At 47.1% G+C, this 17,500-nt stretch overlaps 1 protein-coding gene across 1 annotated transcript in view; it reads right to left on the bottom strand.

Annotated features, from left to right (window-relative positions):
- LOC119595575 (LIM/homeobox protein Lhx9-like) overlaps window positions 1-17,500 on the bottom strand; it is a 117,639-nt gene that overhangs the window by 47,445 nt on the left and 52,694 nt on the right.

The raw sequence follows: 17,500 nt of genomic DNA on the forward strand, positions 1-17,500 counted from the left end.
ATATATATATATATATAATATATATATTTACATACATACATAAATATATATGTGTATATATATGTGCGTGTGTGTGTGTGTGTCTGTATGTATATATATATATATATATATATATATATATATATATATATATATATATATATATATATATATGCACACACACGCGCAGCGTACCCATAAGCCTTTAAATATCCTAATTCCCGGAGTTTTTCGCCACGCGGCAATGCCACAGTCGCACGGGCATTCCCGTGCTGCAGAATCGCGCGCATTACGGGCGACGGAGCCATGACAGCTCGGCATCACTTTGATCGACACGTGTGGAAAAGGGGAACAAATTCCGGAAGCCGCGGACGATCTCCCTCGCTATCTCGCCCATCAATCGAATTCGTTATCGGGGGTTATCGGGGGGAGGACTGACACCTCTCGCGGAATCGACCCCCAGCAGACACCCCCTCCCCTCCGCTCCCCTCCCCTCCCCCTCCCTTCTCCGACTTCCAGTATCCTATCCCTCAAGTTGTCTAACTGACCCCCGCGTACCCACTCACCCCCCATCCCCTGGAGTCTAGCCCCCATCTTCCTGGCTATCCACCCCCCTCCCAGCCCCCTCTCCCTCCCTCTTCCCCCTCCTCTAACTCCCTCCCCCCCTTTCCTCCTCTTCCTCCCACTCCTCCAACTCCCTCGCCTCCTCCCATCCTCCAACCCTTCTCCCTCACTCTCTCCGATCATCCCCTCCCCCTTTCACTCTCCTTCATCCCTAACACCCCTCCCCCCACTTCTCCCTCCCCCCTCTCTCTCCCCTCACTCCATCCCCCTTTCACTCTTATCTATCCCCTTTACCCTCTCCCTCTCTCTCACCCTTAGCCTCTCCTACACCCCCCCCCCTTTCTCTCTCTCTCTCTCTCTCTCTCTCTCTCTCTCTCTCCTCTCTCTCTCTCTCTCTCTCTCTCTCTCTCTCCTCTCTCCTATCTCTCTCTCTTTCTCTCTCACCCCCCTCCCCATCTCTCCCCCTTCCTCCCCCCGTCTCTCTCTCTCTCTTCTACCCCCACCTCCTACCCCCACCTCCTTCCCTCACCTCCTACCCCCACCTCCTACCTCCATTTCCTACCCCCACCTCCTACCCCCTCCACCTCCTACCCCCCCACCTCCATCCCCCACCTCCTACCCCCACCTCCTACCTCCTCCACCTCCTACCCCCTCCACCTCCTACCCCCTCCACCTCCTACCCCCTCCACCTCCTCCCCCCACGCCACCCCCGCGCCCGAACCGGAGCGGCGTCGTCGAACCTGTCTCGCGCCGAGAGTAATCCTGCATCTCGCGCTCATTAACATTTTCCTCCGAGTGATACGACCAGAAACTGGACTCAGGCTGTAAATTATTGCACTCTCTTTCCCCCGATTAGTGATCAGGAAGGAGGTGGGGGCTGGGGTGGGGTAGGGGGGGAGGGAGAGGAGGGAGGGGAGGGACGGAATGGGAGGAAGGTGAGCGAAGGAGGGGAGAGGAGGAGGAGAAAAAAAGGAAAAGGAGGAGGAGAAGGAGGGGGAGAAGGAGGAGGAGGAGGAGGAGGAGGAGGAGGAGGAAGAAAAGAAGGAGAAGGAGAAGGATAAGGAGGAGGAAGTGGAGAAGGATGGAGTGAAAAAAGACAAAGAGGAGGAGAGGGAGGGGGAGGAAGAGGAAGAGGAGAAGGAGGAGGTAGAGGAGGAGTAGGAGGAGTGGGAGGAGGAGGAGGAGGAAGAGGAGGAGGAGGAGATGGGAGAGATAGGGAGATGGAGACTGTGTGTGTGTGTGTGTGTGTGAGCGTTTGTGTGTGTAAGAGAGAGAGAGGGTGTGCGTGTACGAATACGAGTGTGCGTGTGAGTGTGAATGTGCGTGTGCGTGTGAGAGCGAGCGTGCCTGCGTGCGCGTGCCTCCGCCTCGAAGCCTGAATGGGGCGCCTCGCGGGCAAAAGGGGGGGCCCCTGGCCCGGCGGGGGCGCGGAGGCAGACGCCCAAAAGGTGGGCCCCTTTTGCCCCATTGAGGGGGCTCAGGAAGCTATCCCTTATCAAGCCGATTTTCAGATTAAAAACGCGCATCTCGGGTTGAAATTAAAAAAAAAAAAAAAAAAAAAAAAAAATGGAATGGCGTTCAAATCCAACCCACTTCTCCAAGGCTTTCAGGGCCGGGCCCCCGGGTCTCGTGGGGGTAATTTTCCCTTTCCCTTTTCATTATCCCGCGCCCTTTAAAGGGCCGATCTAGAAACCCAAAGGGGGGACGCTTTCACTTTTCCGTCCTGTTTATTTGTTTGTTTATTTGTCCGGAAGGAGCGTTCCTACTTACAAAGAATTTGTGAATGAAACCCCCCATAAACCAATCTTTGGGGTTCCCCCGTAAACCCGTGGCTCGAAAAATTTCCGATCCTTTTAAAGTCTCTGAAAACAAAAGCTGGAAAAGCTATGGGGCGGGCCGTTTTCATTTTTAAAAAAATCGTATAAAAGGGATATAAGTCGAAAAGGGGAATAATTTTACATGGGTTTAAAACAAAATTTCCCCCAACTCTCCCCCTCCCCTATATTTTTTAATTTTATTTTTTTTTTCTATCTGTCTATATATATAACCTCTCTCTTTCTCTCTCTCTCTCTTTTTATCTCCTCTCTTCTCTCTCCTCCTTTTCCCCCTAAACTCCTTTTCTCTTTTTTATATTTTATATATTTTATTATATTTATATTTTATAAAATAATTTTTATATATATTTATATATAATATTATATAATAAAAGTTTAAAATTCCCTTTCCCCTTCTCCCCTCCCTCCCCACCCCTTCCCCTTTTCCCCCCTCCCCCCTCCCCCCCTTCTCCGCTCCCATCCCCCCCCTCCCCCCCCCCCCCTTTCCCTCCCCCTCTCCCACCTTCCCCTCCCCCTCTCCCTCTCATAAGCAAAAATTAATTCTTATCTGCACAATCTCACTTTCTTATCGCTAAATTTCCCCTCATGGTTTTCAGCGAAAATTTAGGCTTTTCCCTTCCATACCTTGGGCCTTGCAATGGGTTGTTTTTCTTTCAATTTTTGCGGGTTAAGAATTTAAAAAGCATTTGTTTTTTGGGAAAAGAAAATGGGCGTGGAAAATTGTTGGCCCCCAAAGTAATTTTTTTCGGGGGTTTAGTATAACGTTTGGGGAGGATATTTCATTTGGGAGGATTAAAATTTTTTCATTGTAAATTTATAAAAGCTTTTGGGGGTGGGGGGGTGGTGGTGGTTTGGGGGTATTTGGGGGTGGTGGGAGTGTTTGGGGGTGGTGGGGGTGGTGGTGTGGTTTGGGAGTGGGGGGTGGTTTTGGGGGGGTGGGGGTGGGTGGTGGGGGTTGGGGGTGGGGGGGGTGGTGGTGGTGGTGGTGGGGGGTGGTGGGGTTGGTGGTGGTGGTGGTGGTGTGGTTTGGGGGTGGTGATTTAAAGATGATGGGATTAGGGTGATATGATGATGATGGGGGGAGAAGATGGAAAGATTATGCGTAACGATAAAGAAAAGATCGGAAAACATGACACTAACTATCATTTTCTAATAATAAAACCCTTACATTAATATTTTCTAAATTTTTTAAAATTTAAAAAAAACCTTTAAGATAATAAAATAAAAAACCGGGTTTTCGATTTTACCAAAAAACCCAAAAAATGCCGAATGAAACTAACCAAATAAAGCGCTGGAACGGAAAAGTACCCGGGGGGCAAAAGATAAAAAATGTAACCCAAAGAAAATTAAAGAAAACAAGAGAAAGGAAACCAAAAACCATAAAGCAAACAAAGACCGGTTCCCGGGCAAAAAAACCCCCCCCTCACCCCCAAACCCCCCCCAACCCCCCCCCCCTCAATCAATCAATCAGAGAAATCGAAATGTTTTTTTTGGGAACAAACCCCACCTTTACTACCCTTTTCCCCTCCTCCTCTTTTTTTCCTCTTTTTTCTCCTTCTCTCTTTCCCCTCTCCTTCTCTCTTTTCCCCTCCTCCCTTTTCCCTCTTTTCCTCCTCCCCTTCCTCTTCCCCCCCTCTCCTACTTTTTTTTCTCCTTCCCCCCTTCCTCCTCTCCTCTTCTTCCTTACTTTAGGGCTCCGGGGTCTCCTTTCCCCCTTTAAACCCCGCTCCTCCCTTCACTTTCTTTCGCCTTCCCCTCCCTCTCCCTCCCCTATAAATAATAAAATATATAAAAAATATATATATAATATTTTTATATATATATATATATTTTTATATATATATGGGATATTATATTATAAATTTTTTTTAAATAATATAGAGAGAGAAGAGAGGAGAGAGAGAGAGAGTGGGGTGAGAGAGAGAGAAAAAAAGAGAGAGAGAGAGTGGGGGGGGGAGGGAGGGAGGGAGGGAGGGGGGAGGAGGGAGGGGGGAGGGGAGGAGGGAGGAGGGGGAGGGAGGGAGGGAGAGAGAGAGAGAGAGAGAGGGATAGAGAGAGAGAGAGAGAGAGGAGAAGGGAGAGGGAGGGAGGAGGAAGGAGAGGGATGAGAGAGAGAGACAGAGAGAGAGATGAGAGAGAAGATGAGAGGAGAGAGAGAGAGAGAGAGAGAGAGAGAGAGAGAGAGAGAGCAGAGAGAACAGAGAACAGAGAACAAAGAACAGAGCGATGATAGAGTTCAGAAAAAAGAAAGAAGGTGAGAAAAAGAGAGAGAGAAAAAAAATACAGAAGAAAACAACACCATAGAGGCAACAACCGAAACAAAACAGAGGGATTAAAGACCCAAAACAAAAGCGCAGCGGCGGATCCCACGTTCTCGACCGCGATCCTGATATCCATTATATAGAGAGAATTATAGTAATAACAATAAAGTATAAAAAAATAAAAAAAAAAATAAAAAAAACGATAGAGGAAAAACCGTAAGAGACAATCCTCGCACGTGACTGCAATGCGGCCGGGGGGGGGGGGGGCGGAGCTTTCAAACAAGCATATTATCAAATTTCAAAAAGTCTAAATATTAATTGAAAAAAAGAACAACACTGAACATGAATTATGAAAAAAGAAAAAAACAAATACATTAAAGACAAAATTTTCATGAAGATAATGATATTTTTCAAATATGTGGAACAAAAAAATATATTGCAATAATAAAAAGGGGGGAGGAAGATCGCGTGACGTATGAAAAATGTTGCATTTGCCTGCAGTACTACGGACGCGTAAGGCAAAGGTAAATAAAAGAAATAGGAAACAAAGGGGAGTGGAAGGAAGAAAGAGAGAGGGAAAAAGTAAAAAAAAAAAAAAAAAAAAAAAGTAAGAAGAGGAGAGAGAGAGAGAGAGAGAGAGAGAGAGAGAGAAAGGAGGGGGGGTGGGAGTTAGATAAAGAGAGATAGATAGATAGATAAATAGATAGAGAGAGAGAGGGGATGTTAAATAGATATATAGAGATAGATAGATAGATAGAGAGAGAGAGAGAGAGAGAGATAGACAGAGAGAACGAATCACAAGAAAATGATAAATTAGAAAACGTACAACATAAAAGTAACACTTGTACATAAAAAGAAAAAACTAGTGCTCCCCCCCCCCCCTCCTACCGGCGCTGCAGGGAATCAATGGCGACCGTTACGACAGGAAAAGTTTGTGTCGTAACGCTACTGTTGCATTGGTGACGTCACAACGCAACCTCACGTAGCGTGCAGATGACGTCACAGAGGAGAGACCCTGTAGCAGTCCGACAGTCACAACCCGCATGACGTCGCAGCAAAACATCAGTGACGCAGTGGACGTCGTGGGGAGGCCGTGAGTAGTCTTTCCTTTTCCTCGTAAATAAACACGCATGTCGGCAGGTAGGGTCGTGGCGTGCGCGCGTGCTCTCATCTAAGTCTTCAATGTCCTTTCTTTCTTTTTTCGTTTCTCTCTGTCATTGCGTTTATTCTTCTCTTCCATCGCAATCATTATTTCTACGTCAGACGCCACTCAGGTTGACATTGCATTCGCAGACACTCTTGCACAATCAGCGTTGCGCTAGCCAATAGCTACGCTTTTCGCTTTACAAATAGGAACATTTGTGTGAGGTTTCTATGGCACTGTCAACAACAGTGACAGTGACAAGAAATGACAGTCAGTTACAGATGTGACATAACGTTAAAATAAATCGAGCACCTGCACAGCCAGTCTCCTCGCCTGTCGACGTCAACAACAGTCAGCCCTGAAGCCTCCCGACGCGAAGCAACGGCGGCGGTTGAGGCGTCTGCGGTCGTGAGGGCGGCGCCTCCGGACGCCGTTGACGCTGGCGGCGACCGCAAGCAGATGCCTCCTTGTGACAACGGCGTGATCTGTCACCCTCTCGGTACGGCGGCGGCGGCGACGGCGGCGACGGCGGTGGCGGTGGCGGCGGCGGCGACGGGCAGGTGGCGTTTCGGACACGAAATTAATTAAGGAGAACGCCACTCTGTCTCCGAATCAGCGCTGCGTTTATGGGGATGGGATCCGTGAGTTATTGCTGCTGCGTCTGCAAATGGCGTTATTGGACTTTTAAAAATACGTTGATAGAGGGAGATAAAAATCCATGCACACAATGCGGCGCGATAATAATCACGTCTGGCAATCAATCAATCTGCTCCTGACACGACGGGTATAAAACAAATTTAATTCCACGGTGATGTATAAAGCAGTTTATTATCTTACGGGGAGAGATGTTTGCATTCATTATCGCTCCTTCATACACTTCTAAAAGGTAAGATGCAAAGATGCAATATTCATAAGTTATCTGCATTTTCCATTACATAAAATCTGAACCATACCGACGGACAGATAATATTCATAAAATTCAATGAATTCTTGCAGGTCCCGAAAAAAAAGAAAAGAAAAAGAAAAAAAAAGCAGGGCGCAGCAGACCATCCAGGGTGAAGACCAATAAAATGTTTTATTGCTGCTAATAAACGGACGCTATCGTGCTGCCATCTACCGCCCGCTAAAACAAACACTCAGGTGCCGGGCAGATTGTCCCATGGCCTTCGTGGCTTGTGTTGCGCTGCTCCATTTCCTGCCTTATGAGAACACGCTTGATCGTCTTCATCGCTAGTTAACACGTGATTTAAACACCAGCCCATTATGAAAAAACGGATAGTAATGTTTATGGCCAATAATATCGTGGCGAAGGTTCAGTGCAGGGATGGAACACGCAGATCAAGCTAAATCGATCGTAAACGGGTATTTCACCGAGTCAAGAACAAAGCGGAATAGAGAAATAGGTGGTGATAAATTTCAACAGAAAGCGCTCAAGAAAATACTAACATCGTCGCGGGAGAGAGTAGAGTGAGATAAAGAAACAGAAAGACACAGAAAGAGAAAAGGAGAAGAGAGAGAGAGGGGAAAGAGAGAGAAAGAGAAGAGGAGGAAGAGAGAGAGGAGGAGAGAGAGAGAGAGAGAGAGAGAGAGAGAAAGAGAGGAGAGAGAGAGAGAGAGAGAGAGAGAGAGAGAGAGAGAGAGAGAGAGAGAGAGAGAGAGAGAGAGAGAGAGAGAGAGAGAGAGAGAGAGGAGGCAGAGGGAAATAGAGAAAGATGTGGCGATAGTGTGAGAAAAAAGAGAGAGAAAAGGCAATAATTTAGAAGAACAAAAGTAAGGGTCAACAATAAGAAATGATTAATTATAGACCACTGCATACATACATACATACATACATATAAACACACACATACTTATACATATACATGATTAAATAAATAAGATAAAAGAACAGCTTCCCGAATCCCACATGAAAGCAGTTCCCTCCATGTACGGGATAAGGAACGCAAACAGTAGCCGGCAAAAACACGGTCATATGCACAGTGGAACACGCAAAATTAATGCACTCGCCTCTCAGTGCCAAGCGGAGACGTGACGGAGCTTAAGAATGAGGCTGAAGGCGAAATCTGCATATTATCATAAACAATCATATATAAAATATCAGACGCCTCTCTCTTTCTCTCTCATACACACGCCTCTCTCCCTCTCTCGCTCTCGCTCTCGTTCTCTCTCTCTCTCTCTCTCTCTCTCTCTCTCTCTCTCTCTCTCTCTCTCTCTCTCTCTTCTCTTTCTCTCTCTCTCTCTCTCTCTCTCTCTCTCTCTCTCTCTCTCTCTCTCTCTCTCTCTCTCTCTCTTTCTCTCTCTCTCTCTCTCTCTCTCTCTCTCTCTCTCTCTCTCTCTCTCTCTCTCTCTCTCTCTTTCACCCTCGTAGTCGTAATTTATATTTGTGTATTAGTAATTAGAAGTGCACGCCGTTAATGATATAATGGCTTGTCCTATTATCCATGACCGTAGGTATTTGCCTGTGTCAATATTGATCCAGGGATAAGTCATCCTCGTTTTGTTTTTTTATTGTTGTGATAAACAGCGCGAGAGCACAAAATGGGAGAGACGGATACATGAATTTTACACACACACACATACAGATGCATACCTACATGCATATACAAATATATGCGTATGTATGTGTGTTAATATATGTATATATGCATGCATATATATATATATATATATATATATATATATATATATATATATATATTATATATGTATGTATATATGCATGTATATATATATATATATATATATATATATTATTTGTATATGTATGTATATATATGTAAATGTATGTGTGTATGTCTACATATTTATCTATCTCTCTATCTCCCTACCTCCCACTCTCTCTTCTTCCCTCTTCCTCCTCTCCCTCCCCCCCTCTCTGTCTCTACTTCGCACTCACACACACACGCGGACACTGACAACGTATTTACATAGCTTGTAAACTAATAAACTCCAGTAAGACCACAGGGAACCTATGGTGGGGGAGGGGGGGAGGGGTGGAAAGGAGCAGAAGTAGGAGCAGGAGCGGGAGCAGGAGAAGGTGGGGGGGAAGGGAAGGAGGGAAGGGAGGGGGTACAGCCTGGCGTACTCCCGCGGATGATCACTTTGACAAAAAGCCATAAAGTTCTCGGCAGGATTTTGTGGAGGGAGGCAGGGGGGGGAGGGAAGGGCATGTGCCTGACCCCCCCCCCACCCTATCCCCTTTCCTTCCCCCACCCCATCCTACCCCTCCTCTTGCCCTACCTGCCCGCGCCCGATATACGCACACACGACACGCTCGTTAAGTGATTACTTGGCATTACGCATATAAACACACTGGGACCGAGCGTGAAATGAGAGAGGAATCTGTGTCTTCCCATTTCTCCTGTCTTTCTCTTGTTCTTCATCGTTCTCTTTTCTTCTTCTTTTTCTTCGTCTTATACTCCCTCCTCCCAATCCTCCTCCTCTTTCTCCTTCTCTTCCTTCTCCTTCTCCTTCTCTTCCGTTTCATTTTCAGTTAGTGTTTTCGTTTTCATTTTCATTATCCTCCTCCTCCTTCTTCCTCCTCCTCCTCCTCCTCCTCCTCCTCCTCCTCCTCCTCCCCCTCCTCCTCCTCCTCCTCCTCCTCCTCTCTCCTCCTACTCTTCCTCCTACTCCCCCTCCTCCTCCTACTCCCCCTCCTCCTCCACTTCCTCCTCCTCCCCCCCCTACCTCGCTTTTTCCCTCCCCCCTTCTCCCTTCGCTGACCGCACAGAGGTGACACCGTGATAAAACCAGGTCTTCTTCTTCCTTTAAATCATTTTTTCTTTTGTTTTCATTTTTCTTTTTTTTATGAACGCTAAATTCATCCTTTTTTCGGATTCTTAAACTGACAACAGCAGACATAGAGAAGACTGACTGCATACAAGAACGCGTGCCTCAGCAAACAAAAATTGTGCAAATAAACAATGACAACAGAAACAAAAGGCGATTCCAACCAAGAACGTTCAAAAAAGCACAACATCGAGTAACAAAAAATAAAAATCGCAAGAAACAAAGAACGAGAACTTGTATGAAAAGAAAAAAAAAAACTAAGCAGAGCGACAGGGAGCGTGTTCGTACACTAAACACGAGTGTATAGAAGCATCGGCGTTGGAACAGAGCGACGCCGTCACAGCCTGTTTTGCTTTCGGAACACAACCGAGGGGTCTTCTAGGCGTAAGAGGCAAGTCCAAATATTATATCTAGACGCATGCAGTCGAGGTACCTACACTCTTCAAAGCGAATCATTGGCTCTGCCCCCTCTCCTCCCTCTCTCTTCCTCTCTTTCTCTCCGCGTGTAAAACTGGTTTAACGCCAAGTGACGAATGCGGCTGACAAGCTGAAAATTGTGACCACCCAGGGAAGGCGACAGATTTACCAGCTTCCATTTTCTATGCCGGCAGGTGCCAGTTTCCTCATTCACGGTGAAAATATGTACGTCAACATGCGGTGGCCCTTAGCGAAATATGGCGCCGCTCATTAAAACCTGAAGCTCAACATTTCCTCAAAACCATAACCCGACGAAGGAAAAATGAATAAAGATATTGTCTTCAGCCGTACCAGGACAAGATTTCTTTTTTTTATACTCTCCTTCTCCTTGAAAGAATCTAGCGGCATCTGGAATCCTGTAGATATGCCATAAAGCCCTAAAACAAAAATGAACCGGGAGTAAAGTCATCATTCCGAATTGTAAAATGGTCTTGGCTGTGCGAGGCAGCGGGAGGTCCGCGATAAGAGGCCAAGACACCTGGAATCCACAGAGACAAAAATCTCTCTCTGTCTCTGCTCTTGGGAGACGCCAGGCGAGCTCCTCCTTGGAGACGGGCCGAGAGACGAGCCGGGAGGAGGCGAGAGGAGGCCGAGGCGAGCGGGCGGGGAATGAGCCAAATGTCAAGTCAGTCTTACTGCCTCTCGGCTAATATATATTACGTCTTGTCGAAGGCGGCGGGCGGCCAGTGTAAATCCGTCCGGGTTTGGTGCGCTTCCCAGCAACCCTTTGCCGCCAGTCGAGGCGGAGAAAAAAGAAAACGAAAACAGACCCGCACGGATCGACGTTGCATCCTTTAAAAAATGAATATTCAACTTACCTTGACCAAATTTCAAAAATATCCCTGAAGTCACTATTCCTCCTCCCCGCACTTCCTCTTTCAGTTCCCTCCCTTGCCTCCCCCTCCCCTCCTCCTCCGCATTGGTTTCTGTAATGGCATGATGTATATTCCGCAAAGACACTGTCATGACTCCGCGTGGCCGCCGCCCAGTGTTTTACCAGGTACAGGGCGGAGGTCCCTGGAGAGCTGCATCATAACACCAGCGCCACAGACATACAGTAGGAGCGGTCCCATCAATCAACCTCTGGAACACCCTTCCCCCCTCCTCCCTCTCCCTCTCTCTCTCTCTCTCTCTCTCTCTCTCTCTCTCTCTCTCTCTCTCTCTCTCTCTCTCTCTCTCTCTCTCTCTCTCGCTCGCTCGCTCGCTCGCTCGCTCCTTTTAACTTCTTCATCCCGCTATCTTTCTTCCTTCATCTCTGTTTCCTTCCCTACGCACTCACGGCCCCTCATCCTACCCCGTTTCAACACCAACACCCACAAATACCCAAAACAATTTCTCTTCTCTTCTCCTCTCTCTCTCTCTCTCTCTCTCTCTCTCTCTCTCTCTCTCTCTCTCTCTCTCTCTCTCTCTCTCTCTCTCTCTCTCTCTCTCTCTTCTCCAGGATTCACCTACACTTGGGTGAAAATGTGTAAATGTCCTCATGCACAACTCCTGGTAGCTCCACTATGCCTGGAATGCCGCCGCGGGTCGCTCCGGGAGGTGATGTGTCTCCATAACTGCCCGACTCCAGACTTTACATTCTTGTAGCTGCTGCACTTTTACGATAAGGCCAGAAGAAGAAGAAGGAGGAGGAGGAGGAGGATGAAGAAGAAGAAGAGGAGGAAGACGAGGAGGAGGGTGAGGAGGAGGAGGGTGAGGAGGAGGAGGTGGAAGAGGAGGAGGAGGAGGTGGAAGAGGAGGAGGAGGAGGAGAAGAAGAAGAAGAAGAAAAAGAAGAAGAAGAAGAAGAAGAAGAAGAAGAAGAAGAAGAAGAAGAAGAAGGAGGAGGAGAAGAAGGAGAAGGAGAAGTAGGAGAAGGGGGGGGGAAGAAGGAGAAAGAGAAGGAGAAGAAGGAAAGAATGAGAGAGAAGGAGATAGAGAAGGAGGATAAAACGAAGGAAGGACATGTGGATTCGGATGAAAAAAGAAAAACAAAAACTTCACGAAGAGGGAAGAGGGAGAGCCCCCCCCCCACCCCCACCCCTTCCACAAGAAGGGGAAAATACAGACAGAAAAAAAACGCATTTTCGAGGTAGAAAATCAGAGATGAGGTAAAGGGTTTAGCATGATAGTCAACAAAGGCTGACGAGATTAAGCAATGTGATAACAATAGCTCGTATGTTCGTTCATTCACTTATTTAATTCTCTCTTTCATTTGACTGAGTGAATGAATTTAATTTCAAAACAAACGGAAACACTTTTTTGCTCCAGTAATTTAATGTATGAAAAAAATCATATTTTGGATATTGTTGTTCCATCTTACTGCTCTCTCTCTCTCTCTCTCTCTCTCTCTCTCTCTCTCTCTCTCTTTCTCTCTCTCTCTCTCTCCTCTCTCTCTCTCTCTCTCTCTCTCTCTCTCTTCTCTCTCTTCTTCTTTTACTTTTTCTTCTTCTTGTTAATTCTCCAGCTACCACTTTTATCTAAATTTCCTTCTACTCATCGTAAAGAAATTGCCCCCACCCTTTCGACCGGGTTTTCGGGTGGTGTCGGGCACAACGCGCTCTGCCGACGTGGGCGCTTTTTGCCTGGCACAGCTGTGGGCGGCCTGCGGTAATTGCAACTGTGGGCGGGGTGAGAAGAAGAAGAAGAAGAAGGAGGAGGAGGATGAGGAAAAGAAGAAGAAGAGTTCGAGAGAAGGGAAGGAGGAGAAGACGAGATCGACAACGAAGAGGAGAATGAGAGTAAATGAGGTTGAAGCTGTAGGCAGGGAAAGGGGGAGAGTAAAGAGTAAATAGAACGGAAAAAAAAGAAAACAGAGGAAAATAGAGAAAACACAATTGAGGCAGAGGAAGAGATTGATAGCCAAGTCAGTTCCTGTGACAGTGACGGCGACGGACACACATAAAGAGCCTAAGAAGTCGACATTAGTAAGGAATGAACGCCGATCAGAGCGAGAGAAAGGGGGAGGGGAAGAGGTGGAAGAGAGAGAGAGAGAGAGAGGAATAGGATAGATGAGGAGGAGAAGGGGAAAGAGGTGGAAGGGAGAGGGAGGAGGAGAGAAATAGGGAAGATGAGGAAGGGGAAGAGGGAAGAGGTGGAAGAGAGAAGGAGAAAGAGAAATAGGGAAGATGAGGAAGGGGAAGAGGGAAGAGGTGGAAGAGCGAGAGAGAGAAAGAGGAATCGAGACGACGAGGAGGGCGACGAGGGAAGAAGAAATGAAGCGGCTTGAGAAAGAGGGGAAAAAAAAGAGATCACGAAAGAGGAAAAAAGGAGAGGGGAAGAGACGGAAGAGACGGAAGAATAGGGAAAGAGGAGAAGAAGGACTAGGGGGGGGGAGCACTCATCTCGTCCACACTAATGCGTTCGAAACATTGCCCGACCTGTCCAGACTCCAAGACCCGTTCACTTTGCATATCACCGAACGCCCGACGCGGATCATCACTTACGCGGGGGACAGTTTTTTTTTCTTTTTTTTTTCTCCGCTGAAAGGATCTCAGTAGGGGTATATTTCTGCGTATTTTCGTAGCGAATAGCCTTATCCCTTAATCACTCTCTTTGCATAACGCTAAAATACTTTCAGACGAAGACACGACCGTCGGATTATATCAACCTGTCGTAAAAATAAAAAAATAAAAAAAATAAAAAATAAATAAATAAATAAATAAATCCTTCACCAAAAGAAATCAAAAGATAATAATAATAAAAAAAGATAAAAAACAACAACAAGAACAATAAAGCGGAAAAGGAGAAGGAAGGAGAGCAACGCCATCTTGTGAGATAACCGGGCGCGACGTGGGAGTTCCATGGCGGAGTTACCGACGCGTTACGCCATTGTCAACGGGGACCCGATTTTTTGAGGCAGATGGGCGGGATGGGCGGGGTGGGTTTGTAGGCGGGGTGGGCGGGGTGATGGGAGGGGGGGGGGAAAGGGATGGGGAGGGGGGGAAGGGTGGGGCGTGGGGAAGAGATCGAAAATCGCGGTCCGTCACTCTCTTTTTCGGGACTGAAATTCTAATGCATTTTAACGTCTTTGGTGTCTGTTCCGGTGTATTTATTATGAGGAATGTACTTTGGTCTCCCGTCCATCGCCGGAGAATTTTGCGATTCAGTTCCAGCTGAAGGGCTTTCGTCACCACGCGTCCAGCAGTCTCTCTCTCTCTCTCTCTCTCTCTCTCTCTCTCTCTCTCTCTCTCTCTCTCTATATATATATATATATATATATATATATATATATATATATATGTGTGTGTGTGTGTGTGTGTGTGTGTGTGTGTGTGTGTGTGTGTGTGTGTGTGTGTGTGTGTGTGTGTGTATAAACATATACATATATAACTTCACCTCGATTGCCTACCTAGCCACTGGATGGGCAAGCCAGCCCAAGTCAGTGCTGGTCCCAAGCCCGGATAAAATAGAGAGAATGATTACCTAAAAAGGTAACACCGGCACTCTCCGTGGAAAGGAACTGGGAACCCTACCACGTACTCACTCCAAGAGCATCACAACATGAAAACTACAATTAAGTATCATGCTGTGACCACGGCGGCTCAAACATGAACCTACCGTTAAAATGATAATATAGATATATAGATATATATACATATATATATGTATATATATATATATATATATATATATATATATATATATATATATATATTTCTCAGTCTGACGTTCACATATTCCCGAATCTCTCCTGCTCTCCTTCCTTCTCCTCTTCCCCTACCCCTATCCTCCCTATCCTTCCCCTCTTCCCCTACCCCCCTCCCCTCTTCCTCCTCCCCATCCTCTTCCCCATCCCCCCCCCTCCCCTCCCCCCATCCTCCTCCTCCCTACTCCTCCACCTCCACTTCCTCCTCCTCCTCCTGCTCCTCCTCCCTCCTCCTCCTCCTCCTCCTCCTCCTCCCTCCTCCTCCTCCCTCCTCCTCCCCTCCAACATCGGCTACCGCCCTTATCTCCGATCTTTATTGCCCCTTCGCCATCCCTGCACCTCTTCACGCGCGTTTAAAGGTATTATTTTTCAGCCTGACTTTGGTCCACGCTTATTATGGGAGCGACTGCCTAAGGACCGGCCAGTGGGGAGATTGCCACGAATGCGGAATACTCTTGGGGAGGGAGTGGGGAGGGGGGAATGGGGAGATGGGGAGGGAGGGGAGAATGAATGGGGAGGGAGGGAGGGGGAAGAGTGGGGAGGGAGGGGGAGGAATGGGGAGAGGGAGGGGGAGAGTGGGAGGGAGGGTTGAATGAGGAGTAGGGTATGGAGATGGGAGGAGAGATAAGGGGAGAGGAGGAGTGGAGGGAAAGGGAAGCTAAGGAAAACAAAAGAATAAGATAAAGGGAAGAAATGTCATGTTCCTCTGATAGCTTATAAAGACTAGTGGCTTTCTGAGCGCAGAGGAAATTGTTGTATCTTGTTTTATTGTTGTTGACATTTTTTTTAGACTGTGTGTGCGGGCGGAGGGTGGAGAGAGAGAGAGAGAGAGAGAGAGAGAGAGAGAGAGAGAGAGAGAGAGAGAGAGAGAGAGAGAGAGAGAGAGAGAGAGAGAGAGAGACAGCGAGAGAGGGCGGGGGAATTCTTTATATAATCCTACCATTCATCCCACCAGAGTATCGAGTTACCCACGATTCACAATGTAACACTTTCAGTTCATGTGTCATTTCCTGCCTTAGTGACAGTCTGATTTTCCCGCGTGATACCGTGATACTGGAAACCGTGGCTACGCTGCAGACCCTTTCCATTTTGGGAAAAGTAGTTAGATAATCTCCCCCTCAACAAACACCTACCCCCCTCCCCCCGAGGTTCAAGTTCTTTGATTTCCTGGAAACCGAGTTCGAGGCCAGTGAAGCCGAGGTTCGGCGATTCGGCTGCGATTCGAACGCTCGGACGCGCGAAATCCCGCCATTCGAGTCGGACTTAACAGAGGCCCAAATGGCTCCTCTAGCGCCACCTACCTCGTCCCGGCGCAGGTTGTATATAAGCCCTGGAGTCCCAGGAATCTATACACGTCCATTAATGTCTATATCATTATCACAAAGGGCAGATCCAGTTGCCAAATTTGGATTAAATCGATACGAAGGCGAAATCATTTTATAGCCCGGGTCTCTCAATTTACACAGCGCTTCCGTGCATTTTACAGAGCGTAATATCAGTGCGCGAAAGATATTGCTTCCACGTATAAGGACGGTCGCGAACTCCGACTGGTAGTACACATTGTTCTACAACGGCAAAGAATCTCGACGGGAATACTCACAAATGAGTTGACACTCTACCGAGGTTTCGCTCCAAGATCTTCGCTTTACTCTGCCAGATCCTTTTACTGATACCAACCGTTTTGTCTTCGTTTCCTCATTTTTCATTATCTCGATCACTTTCAGGACACCTCCCCTCCGCCCGACCATCTGCAGGCGCAACATTACCGCATTCCCCAAGGTATTGTCTCGTTCCATTTGAATATCACCGGAATGTCGATTAGGTTATCACACACGGCGTGCCTCCGCTTCCTTCATTCCTTCAGGAGAGCGGCCTACCATCGCCGGCGCCACCTTCGGCTACCGGCTCCGCGCATTTCCCTGTGGTTATTTTGGAATTCGGAGACGCCGGGGACACGCCGCACTTCGGCTTTTTCCCTGCCGATGGTACCGTCGTAAACAATTCACATTAACTAGTATTTACAACCCAGTAACTCGGCTCTAGTTCGTAGGGAATATTCAATCTTTTAATGAACAGAAAACGTACGGTCCGTGATTGTTAAAATTCCGAAGGTGCCGTTTCCTGGGTTTTGAATTATTGTTTACGGATGAGCAGCCCGTTTCATCTAATACGATGGCAGTGGGATGAGGAGGAAGGGAAGAGAGTGAGGCTATACCAGACCTGCAAAAAAAAAAAAAAAAAACTCACTCGGTATAGCTATAGTTGATCGGACGACTGGGGAGGAAAAATGCAAATGACTAACACTACAAGTCGTAATGGAGAAGTCGGGTTGAGTAGCGTTGCCATGGCGACGAAGGAGCAAGAAGAACCCAGAAGCGGGTCGGGCGAGCGGTGCGCTGACGTGGACATGATCGAGTGGCGTTCGTGAAGAGCTGTGTTAATATCTTGCGCTGGAGGTTTTAAGTTATGCGGACTGTGAGAATATATGTGAGAATGGATGGAGGCGGCGGGAGGAGAGGCGAGGGAGGAGAGGCCTCATGGTAATAATGATGATGAATAGAAGACTGTGACGCGAATGTAAGATTATATACATATTGTAAAGAAAAAAATGTGTGTGAATATGTACATATACAGATAGATAGATAGATAGATAGATAGATATAAAACACACACACACACACACACCACACACACACACACACACACACACACATATATATATATATATATATATATATATGCATGTAGATTAGAGTGTAGGCCTATCCATAACCATGGCTTTCATCCTCAGACGGACTAACGGCAGCACACACTAAATCCCCGAG

The sequence above is a fragment of the Penaeus monodon genome, chromosome 36 (genome assembly GCF_015228065.2).
Source record: "Penaeus monodon isolate SGIC_2016 chromosome 36, NSTDA_Pmon_1, whole genome shotgun sequence".
Taxonomy (NCBI): Eukaryota; Metazoa; Arthropoda; class Malacostraca; order Decapoda; family Penaeidae; genus Penaeus; species Penaeus monodon.